Consider the following 10,559-nt stretch of genomic DNA (forward strand, 5'->3'; position numbering starts at 1 on the left):
CGTACAGATAGACAGTTGAAATGCAAAAAATTCCCAACATATCAAACCTTTTATGCATTAGCTTCAGTAAAACTACCAGGAAGTGATGAAGTGCAGCGTGTTTACAACATTGTAAGTGAAAACCGTGAAAAATATGAAAAACATAATGAGGATATAGAAAGGGCAATTGAAGACTTTGAAAAGAATGGTCCAATTGAAGATGCATGGACTACATTGGCACCAACAAATGAACTGATACGATTGGAGAGCATTATGGAACGAGAACCCATTGATCCTAATGAAGTGAATGAACAAGATGACATTCCTGAATACACTGCATCCAGCTCTGTCAGTAACACAGCTATGCCGCTCATGGAGGCTGCCAAACTGAGTACTGCACAGATTCGCAAAATGTATCAGAGCTTGAATCAAACACAAGCTTCCATATTTTATGCTGTGCGAGACTGGTGCAAAAGATGCATTTCCGGTGAAAAACCACAACAGTTTCTCTACTTTCTTAATGGAGGAGCCGGTGTGGGCAAATCACATGTTGTTAAATCTATTTATGCAGAAGCATCCAAAATACTGCGTAGGCTTCCATGTATGCAAGAGAATACTGACATTTCCAAGGCTACAGTTCTTTTAGCTGCATTCACGGGTACTGCCGCATTTAACATCTCTGGTAAAACACTGCACTGTCTTCTGAAGCTGCCAAGAAGCTTGAAGCCTCCATACCAAGGCCTGGGAAACAGTTTAGATGAAATCAGAGCAGATCTTTCTAATGCACACATTTTAATTATTGATGAAATATCAATGGTGTCAAAGCAGTTATTTGCCTACGTGAATTGGAGACTTCAACAAATTAAAGGAAATCACAAACCTTTTGGTGGTCTGTCTGTACTCTGTGTTGGTGATTTTTACCAGCTTCCACCACTGGGAAGAGCAAAACCACTTTGTGTTTATGAGGAGCATGTGTTGGACTTCTGGAAAGATCATTTTCAAATGATAACACTGACTCAGATAATGAGACAGAGAGAGGATCTTGCATATGCTGAACTTCTCAATCGACTGAGAATAAAACAGAAACACGAGAAGCTGACTGATGCTGACAAATGTATATTAGAAGCTGTCATAAGATCTGACCCTGAAGAGTGTCCCTCCGATGCCCTGCATATCTATGCAACCAATAAAGAGGTAGATAATCACAACACAGCTGTCATATCATCACGTTTTTCTGAAATTATCACAGTTTATGCGAATGATTACAAAAAAGATCCACGAACAGGTGAAATGAAGCGCCAAGGTGTACCACTTAAAGGGGACAAACGTGATCTTGTTGACACACTACAGATTGCTATCGGTGTACGAGTAATGCTTATCAGAAATATTGATGTGGAAGATGGTCTGGTGAATGGTACTTTTGGAAAGGTAGCAAAAATAACAACTCTGAGCCGAGATGGTGGTCCGTTTGTGCACTTAATTGGTTTGCATTTGGATGATGTGAATGCTGGACAAAAACATCGTAACAAAGCACCTGGAGATGACAATATTGTCTATATTGAGAGATTAGAAGAACCACTAAAAAGAAAAGGAACAATTCGTAGACAATTTCCCATGAAACTTGCTTTTGCTTGCACCATACATAAAGTGCAAGGAATGACAACTGATTCTGCAGTTGTATCTTTAAAACACATATTTGAACCTGGCATGGCGTATGTTGCACTCAGCAGAACAACTACACTCAGCGGATTGCACATTATCGATTTTAATGAAAATAAGATTTTCTGTGATCCGGAAATACGCACCTCCTTGAAGAGCATGCCAAAAGCTGATTTTCACAATTTTCAGCCCATCCTGCATTCATTGCAAGATTCAAACCTAAATTCAGCAATTAAAATCATTCACCATAACACAGAGGGTCTTCAGTGTCATATGGATGATTTAAAATGCCACCATGAACTTTTATTGGCAGACATTTTGTGTCTCACTGAAACGCATCTATCTGGCTTCTGTGTTCCTGAGTATCTCCAGCTGGATGGATACAACATGTACATGCGCAACAGACATTCATCCTACACAAACTATGCGTATTTGGCAAACAAGAATGGAGGTGGTGTAGCCATATACGTAAAGAACATCTTTCAAGCTCGTCCTATGATGTATATCCAGAATGTTACAGATTTGGAATATTTGGTTTTGAAGTTAGAAGCTCCCAAACAAGCACTTCTTGCAGTGATCTACAGACCACCCAGTTACCGACTATCAGATTTTTTACTCAATCTCAATGGCCTTTTGACATCTCTTGAAATTCTAAACATCAAGCCTGTTATAGTGTGTGGAGACTTCAATGAAGATCAGCTTTCCCATTGCAATAAACCTATTCTGAATTTGTTTTTTGATAAAGGATACACACAACTGATCAGCACCGGTACAACAGAAAACAACTCTCTTCTTGATCCTGTGTTCATAAGCACCACACACTCAAATGTAAGAGCAGGAGTTCTACAGACATATTACAGCTATCATGATCCGGTGTATTGTATTTTAGAATAGATGCATCAAATATAGAAAAACTACAAAAGTCTTATTCAACCCTTTTGTAATATAGTTAGATAAATTTGAAGAAAAAATAATTATAATAAATGCATATCATATGAAACTGTTTATGTGACTTCTTGTGTGCATGTGTGAGTGTATGTGTTCTTATAGAGTGTGTGTGTGTGTGTGTGTGTGTGTGTTTGTGTGAGTGTGCGCATGTGTGTACATGTTAGATAAAGAATGAATGGAGAGTGAATGTCCTTTCCAAGGGTCGCCACCTTGACGTGGTGGAAAGGCTTGTGATCCAGTGATCCCAAGAGCATGTTAATCTAGTTGGCTATGCTTTTTGGGTGAGGTTCGAAACTAAGAGCGACCCATTTTGACTTTAACTTAATAAAGTATTATTTTAAGTTCGATTACTTGATTTTGTCTTTGTATTGTGCATTCAGTTATAAACTCTTTCAGACATATGCATTCCATTAGTGTCAGATGTCTACTGTCAGTAATGAAATAATAATCACATCCACATTGTAGCATAATAAACTACATAATATGTTAGCATGTTGTTAGCATGGATTTAGTACTGACTAACATGATTTTAGTAAAGATTAGCATGTTTTAGCATGCTTTTACCATGAATTAACATGTTAACATGATTCCAGTATGAATTGACATGTTATTAGCATGATTCCAGTACAAATTAGCATTGTTATTAGCACGAATTTTGTAAAAATCAGCACGTTGTTTGTAGCATGTTATTAGCGTGATTCTGAGATGAATTAGCATGTTACTAGCATGATTCTAGCATGCATTAGCATGATACTAGCATGAATTAGCATGTTAATAGCATGATTCTAGCATGAATTAGCATGTTACTAGTATGATTCTAGTATGAATTAGTATGTTACTAGCATGATTCTAGCTTGAATTAGCATACTAGCAAGATTCTAGTATGAATTAGCACGTTATTAGCATGATTCTAATATGTATATGATTCTAGTATAAATTAGCATGTTTTTAGCATGATTGTAGTATGAATCAGTATGAATCTAGTATGAATTAGCATGTTAATAGCATGATTCTAGCATGAATTAGCATGTTATTAGCATGATTCTAGCATAAATTAACATGCTACTACCATGATTCTAGCATGAACTAGAATTGTACATTTCCTAAAGAAAATGTGAGTGGGGTTTGCGTGGCAAATCGATGGGGCACTATGTATTTTTATTGGTTGCTAGGTTCTGAATCATTGCTAGGGTGTTCTGAGTCATTGCTAGGTGGTTGCTAAGGTGTTGCTAGGTGGTTGCAAAGGTGTCCTAGGTGATTGCTAAGGTGGTTGCTAGGGCATTCTAAGTGGTTGCTAAGGCGTTGCTAGGCGGTTGCTAGGGTGTCCTAAGTGGTTGCTAAGGTGTTGCTAGGCGGTTGCTAGGGTGTCTTAAGTGGTTGCTAGGGGGTTGCAAAGTTGTTGCTTGGTGGTTGCTAGGGTGTCCTGAGCGGTTGCTTGGTGGTTGCTAAGGTGGTGCTAGGCAGTTGCTAAGGTGTCCTAAGTGGATACTAAGGTGTTGCTAGGTAGTCGCTAGGGTATTCTGAGTGGTTGCTAAGGTGTTGCTAGGGGGTTCTGTGTGCTTGCTAGGCAGTTGCTATGGTTTTCTGAGTAGTTGTTAGGTGGTTGCTAAGATGTTGCTAGGCGGTTGCTAAGGTATTGAGTGGTTGCTAAGGTGTTGCCAGGCGGTTGCTAGGGTGTTCTGAGTGGTTGCTAAGGTGTTGCTAGGTGGTTGCTATGGTGTTCTGAGTGGTTGCTAGGTGGTTGCTAAGGTGTCCTAAGTGGTTGCTAAGGTGTTGCTAGGCGGTTGCTAGGGTGTCCTGAGGGGTTGCTAGGTGGTTGCTAAGGTGTTGCTAGGTGGTTGCTAGGGTGTCCTGAGTGGTCGCTAGGCCCTTACTAGGGCATTACTAGGCCGTATTATGAGTGGTTGCTAAGGTGTTGCTAGGTGGTTGCTAGGGTGTCCTGAGGGGTTGCTAGGTGGTTGCTAAGGTGTTGCTAGGTGGTTGCTAGGGTGTTCTGAGTGGTTGCTAGGTGGTTGCTAAGGCGTTGCTAGGCAGTTGCTAGGGTGTTCTGAGTGGTTGCTAGCTGGTTGCTAGGGTGTTGCTAGGCGGTTGCTAAGGTGTCCCAAGTGATTGCTAAGGTGTTGCTAGGTGGTTGCTAGGGTATTCTGAGTGGTTGCTAAGGCATTGCTAGGCGGTTGCTAGGGTGTTCTGAGTGGTCGCTATGCCCTTACTAAGGCATTACTAGGCCGTTGCTGGGTGGTTGCTAGGCGGTTGCTAGGGTAATTTGGGTGGTTGCTAGGCAGTTGCTAGGATACCCTGGGTGGTTACTAGGCAAGCCTCACATACATGCTTGATAAAACATTTATACTTAGTAAGCATTTTAAGCAAGTTTCAGTACTTGGCTAGTCAATATTAGCATGTAGCTAGTCACTGCTAGCATGTGTAGCATATAGGAAGTTCCGTTTGCTAGCATGAGTCAAACGAGCCAATCCCCAAATCTCTACGATATTCTGATGCTGACATATAGCTGTTGATAAATGGTTGTTAGGGTACTCTGTTTTGTTGCTATGGGCGAGGTTACAGAGTGAACTTGAATGTGGTTGGCTGTCTAAGTCAAATGAACCAATCCCCATGTATGTATGACACTGCTATGCAAAGATATGCATCTAGGCCCTTTTTTAATGGAAGTCTATGGAATCAATTTGGGGGCGTGGCTTGTGAGCTTCATTATCATATTGAGATGCTCATTGGTTGTCTGAGTCAGATGAGCCATCCCCCAAGTCAGTAGGGCATTGCTAAGCAAAGATATGCATGTAGGCCAGTTATAATGGCAGTCTATGGGATCAGTTTGGGGGCGTGGCTTGTGAGCATCATTATCATATTGAGATGCTTATTGGTTGTCTGAGTCCAATGAGCCAACCCCTAAGTCTATAGGACATTGCTATGCAAAGATATGCATGTAGACCAGTTATAAAAACCATAGTTGGTATAGTTTATTTAGTTTTAAAAAGTTTGAAAAAAGTATAGATAGATAGATAGACAGATTCTAGTATGAATTAGCATGTTATTAGCATGATTCCAGTATGAATTAGCATGTCATTAGCATGATTAGCATATGAGTAGCATGTTGCTAGCATGATTGGTATGCCATTAGCATGTTAGGATTATTAGTATTTGATAGCACAGCTAAGTACAGTGTATGGAGCAGTTGCTAGGGTGCAGTATGTGGTAGTTAGGGGTGTGGCTAGAAAGTTAAAAGCTCATCAGTTATTGGCAGTTTGGTAGTTTGAGTTAAATGAGCTCAGCCATTAGTCTGTAGGACAGTCTGATGCAGAGTTATGAGCTCACAAAGTTTCATCCAATTTAAAGTCAATGACAGTCTTTTATAATAGAAGTCTATTGGACAGTTGCTAGGGTGCAGTATGTGGTAGTTAGGGGTGTGGCCAGAAAGTTAAAAGCTCATTAGTTATTGGCAGTTTGGTAGTCTGAGTTAAATGAGCTCAGTCATTAGTCTGTAAGACAGTATGATGCAGAGTTCTTAGCTCATAAAGTTTGATCCCATGTTAAGTCAATGAGAGTCTTTTGTAATAAAAGTCTATAGGACAGTTGCTAGGGTGCAGTATGTGGTAGTTAAGGGTGTGGCCAGAAAGTTTAGCTCATTAGGTATTGGCAGTTTGGTAGTCTGAGTTAAATGAGCTCAGCCATTAGTCTGTAGGACAGTCTGATGCAGAGTTATGAGCTCACAAAGTTTGATCCCATGTTAAGTCAATGAGAGTCTTTTGAATAGAAGTCTATGGGACAGTTACTAGGGTCCAAAAGTGGTTGCTAGGGCGTGGCTAGAAAGTTTAAAGGTGATCAGTTATTGGCAGTTTGATAGTCTGAGTTAAATGAGCCCAGTTAGAAGTCTGTGCGACAGTCTGACGCAGAGTTATGAAGTCACAAAGTTTGATCCAATGTTAAGCTTATGGGATTTTTCCGACAGTCCCGGGACGTTTTTCGGAAAACCGAAAGTCGGATCAGTCGGAAAAGATATGGCATACCGAGTCAGACCAGTTTGGAGGTCTGGTTTAAGTTTGGTGGTCATAGCTTGAAAGCTCAAGGAGGAGATAGAGTCAGAAATTTAGTCTCAGAAGAAGAATAATAATAGATAAAAATAATAATAATAAGTTTAAATAGCATAACAGTAGTCTGGCTTTGACAAGCCAGCCTAATAATAAGTTTAAATAGCATAACAGTAGGTTGGCTTTGACAAGCCAGCCTAACTAGAGCCTAAAGTTCATTGATAAACTTTGATGTTGGCTTGAGAAAGCCAACGTGACTGCGCTAGGACTGGGAATGGCAGTTGGCAGAAAGCACGGCGGCGGTTGCTAAGTGGTTGCTAGGCAGTTGCTAAAACAATTATGGCATTGTTAGGTAGTTGCTAAGCAGTTGCTAAATGGCAATGCTCGTGTACATGTTTGATCAAATGCTAATATTTAGTAGGCATTTCTAGCATATGTTATTGCATTTAGATAATCATTCATAGCATGTAGCTAATCGTTATTGGCACTTGGCTTCCATTATCATTGTTACCATGCATAGTACATGCATAGCTGGCGTTTCATTCCGTTGTGGCGACCCCTGATTAAAAAAGGGACTAAGGGAATGAACATTATGTAAAAATGGCTTGCCGTATTTTTTTGAAAATACAATGCTTAATAAGTGTGAAACTGATAAATGCAAATCTGGCTTGCCATATCAGTAAAAATATGGAGTTTAAGTCAAAAATGGCTTGCCATATTTTAAGAAAAATAATGCTTAAAAATTATTTATTGAAAAACTATAAGTCTGATAAACCTTAAAGATATTGCAGCAAAATCTAACGCATCTTAATACAGATTTTGGCCAAATTTGGGGCTTGTATAATTTTTTTATATGCCCGGATTATAAAAATTTAATATTTAACATTTTTTATTAAAAAAACAATAAGTCTTACTGGCATGAGGAGATATAGCAACAATCTTGAATGCAGAAAGCACATTTTGACAACATTTGGGCCTTGTGGCATGAACGGCCTAGGAGGAGATATGTTTGTTTTCAAGGACAGAGTAGTATAACAGTATGTTGGCTTTCTCAAGCCAACATAATAATATATAAAAAAAATAATAAGTTTAAATAGGATTTCAGTAGTCTGGCTTGTTTCTCAAGCCAGCCTAATAATATATAAGATAAAAATCTTAAACAGTTTTTAAAGGGTTACTTTTGATAAAAATTGTACAATTTTAGATTTCAGTCACATAGATATTTACATTTTTATACAACTTGTATGATATACATACATATTTTATATCTAAATATAAAAAAACATTTTCCTCAAATAGATGCATGCATGTGCACTTATATCAACATAAAAAACATAAGTCAAAGTCAACAAACATAAGTCAAAAAACAAAGTCTGCATGTAAATATTACGTCAAAACAAACTTATTTTGTATGCAGCTAATTGCGATTAATTTTTGCTCGGCACTAATAAAAATAATTCTTATTTTAATTAAGTTGACGCTTAATCGACTTAGACTAAAAGCTAATGCGAATAAAAAGTTAAAATATATGTGTGGACATTAGGCTTGGGTGGTAATATGGTATACCGCGGATCTAAAAATAGCAACGGTGTTCAACAGTTTCAAAACCGTTATACTGTCATAAAAAAAATGCACTTAAATAGGAGATAAGTATTAAATATTATTTATTTAATGCCTACAAATGTGTATGCGTGATTGTCATCACGGGATAGTGTGGAGGAGAGAGAGAGAGGGGGAGAGGGAGAAGGAGAGGTGGCGAGTCCCGCACCAAGTGACCTGCAGTTTGGCAGTATTTTTGGTTTCGACTGAACGAGAAGGGAGACGTGGTAAATATGAACTAGAGGTCTGCATTCACGAATAAAGCGCGGGAACAGTCGGTAACTCTGGTGTAATTTGAAAGGAAGCGTGGATGCTGTTTGTTTGCTTGTGTGTGTATGTGTGTACCTGTGAATGAGAGAGAGAGAGAGAGAGAGAGAGCGTAGTGCTGTGCATCTCTCTCTCTCTCTCTCTCTGTGTGTGTGTGTGTGTGTGTGTGTGTGTGTTTGTGTGTTTGTGTGTGAATCAGAGAGAGCGTCCTGCGCAGATCTCTAATACGAACAAGACAAACAGGTGACCGCGAACCAGTTTCTGAATGGTTTACGCAACAGGCCAACAATTTGGTGACGCTGTCTGAGCCTTACATCATAATTTTGATTATTATGCACGGTAATACCGGATACCGGGGTAAAATAGGGAGGAGATTTGACGGTATCAAAATTTAAAAGCCTAATGGACATATTAAAAACAGATTTAAATGACACATCACGACTTCTCCAAATGTTACAATTTATTTACAATTAAGTAACAAGAAAAATGTATACTTATGTTAGACGAATTATTATTAAAATGATTATATACGCATGAACCCAGATGATAACAGTTAATCTAAATAGCTACTTCCCTAATATAAAGCTTGTTGTTCTAAATTACATTAAACGTGATAACCGTGAAAGCATGATTATTCTTCAGACTATAATCGTACAACCAAAATCTATAATGTTGCATCACTAATTGTTATGCAGTTCAAAACATAACATATGAATGTGTCTGAATGTAGAAGAAGCCTACTTCAGCAATGCACTGCTTTTGTTGTGCGAAATACAACATTTTGAATGTTTGAAAAAAAAAAAAAAAAAGTCAACTGGACAATGCCGTTGCTTTAAAATAAAATATATTCACATTTTAATGTAGAAAAAGCCATCAGGGTGTCTTTATGAGCACAAATGCAGTATATGGGCTCTTATATGTAGTTGTGTTATCACTCATATAGCAAGTCATATCTCTCCGGCCCTTCATTTGGGATGCTTTTCATGAACCGGCCCCCATGACAAACTATTTGAATAGCCCTGCTGTAGGCTATTACAATAATGCGATCTCAACTTCTAATACTGCACTCACGAAATAACGCCACAGGTAGATCTGTGTAAAAAAAAACAAAAGGTCTGCCGCCACCGTGAGGAAACAACTGGTATTTATTTACAGTATTGACGGTGTATTGTTAAATATGGTAAAACAGGTAAAATAAAAAATACATGAAACAAAAAATATTGTTTTAAACTGGAATGTCTCATATTAAAATAGTGTTCATTTTATTTTATATTATAATAAGAAACTTTGATTCATCACATCATTTCTTGTGTTTTTCCAAAGTCACGTGATTTCGATAAACGGCTTTGTTACATCAGAACATTTCAAAATGTCAATGTTCACGAAACTCTTAGTAAAACAAAGAAAACGAGTGTATATTTTACTTCATTAACACCTAACAAACACACTTCATACAGTATTACACTATTTGTTGACAGCATTCAGAACATTTGTAGCCTGGTTTGTTAAACTGAAGTGTTTTTATTGCGTTTCTGCGGTACAAACCACTCGAAACTGATTCTATAAAATGTTCGTTTCTCCCTTCAACACTTGTAACCTCAAAACAGCAACTTACCAGCGTCCGAATTGATGAAGCTTTTCATCTGAGACGCGTCTGATATCCGCCATCTTGAGATTAATGCGCGCTCCATTTTTAACTGAAAATGATCGCTCACGCGCACCGTACCTGAGCGCGACCTAAAAAACGCGGTAAAGTTTAGATGGGATACAGGTGTGGATACTCACGACACGAGGCTACCATAGTTTTTGTGACACTGTACAATAATTTATATATTTTACATTACTGTGAGGGATATGTTTAGGGTTAGGGTTGGTGTTAATACTTATTTATAGGTAATTTGATAATTAGTATAAAAAATTCTCGTTAATTTTCCGTCTGCAGCTGTATCCCTTCTAGCAACAACCCGATAGGACATTCTTTTAAACTTGCATGTACATTTAATTAGATTTTTAATTCAGAAAAGACAATGCAGGTGAACATTGTTAAATTATGAATTAAACACAAAT

At 38.3% G+C, this 10,559-nt stretch overlaps 1 protein-coding gene across 2 annotated transcripts in view; it reads right to left on the reverse strand.

Moving 5' to 3' along the window:
* slitrk5b (SLIT and NTRK-like family, member 5b) overlaps nt 1–10,192 on the reverse strand; it is a 140,474-nt gene extending 130,282 nt beyond the window's left edge. For both annotated transcript variants that reach the window (XM_073913311.1, XM_073913312.1), the window contains exon 1: nt 10,108–10,192. The gene's annotated coding sequence lies outside the window, so the exon portion shown is untranslated. The remainder of the gene's footprint in view (nt 1–10,107) is intronic.
* Between the last annotated feature and the right edge of the window lie 367 nt (nt 10,193–10,559).

Source organism: Danio rerio, chromosome 9 (assembly GCF_049306965.1).
Source record: "Danio rerio strain Tuebingen ecotype United States chromosome 9, GRCz12tu, whole genome shotgun sequence".
NCBI lineage: Eukaryota > Metazoa > Chordata > Actinopteri > Cypriniformes > Danionidae > Danio > Danio rerio.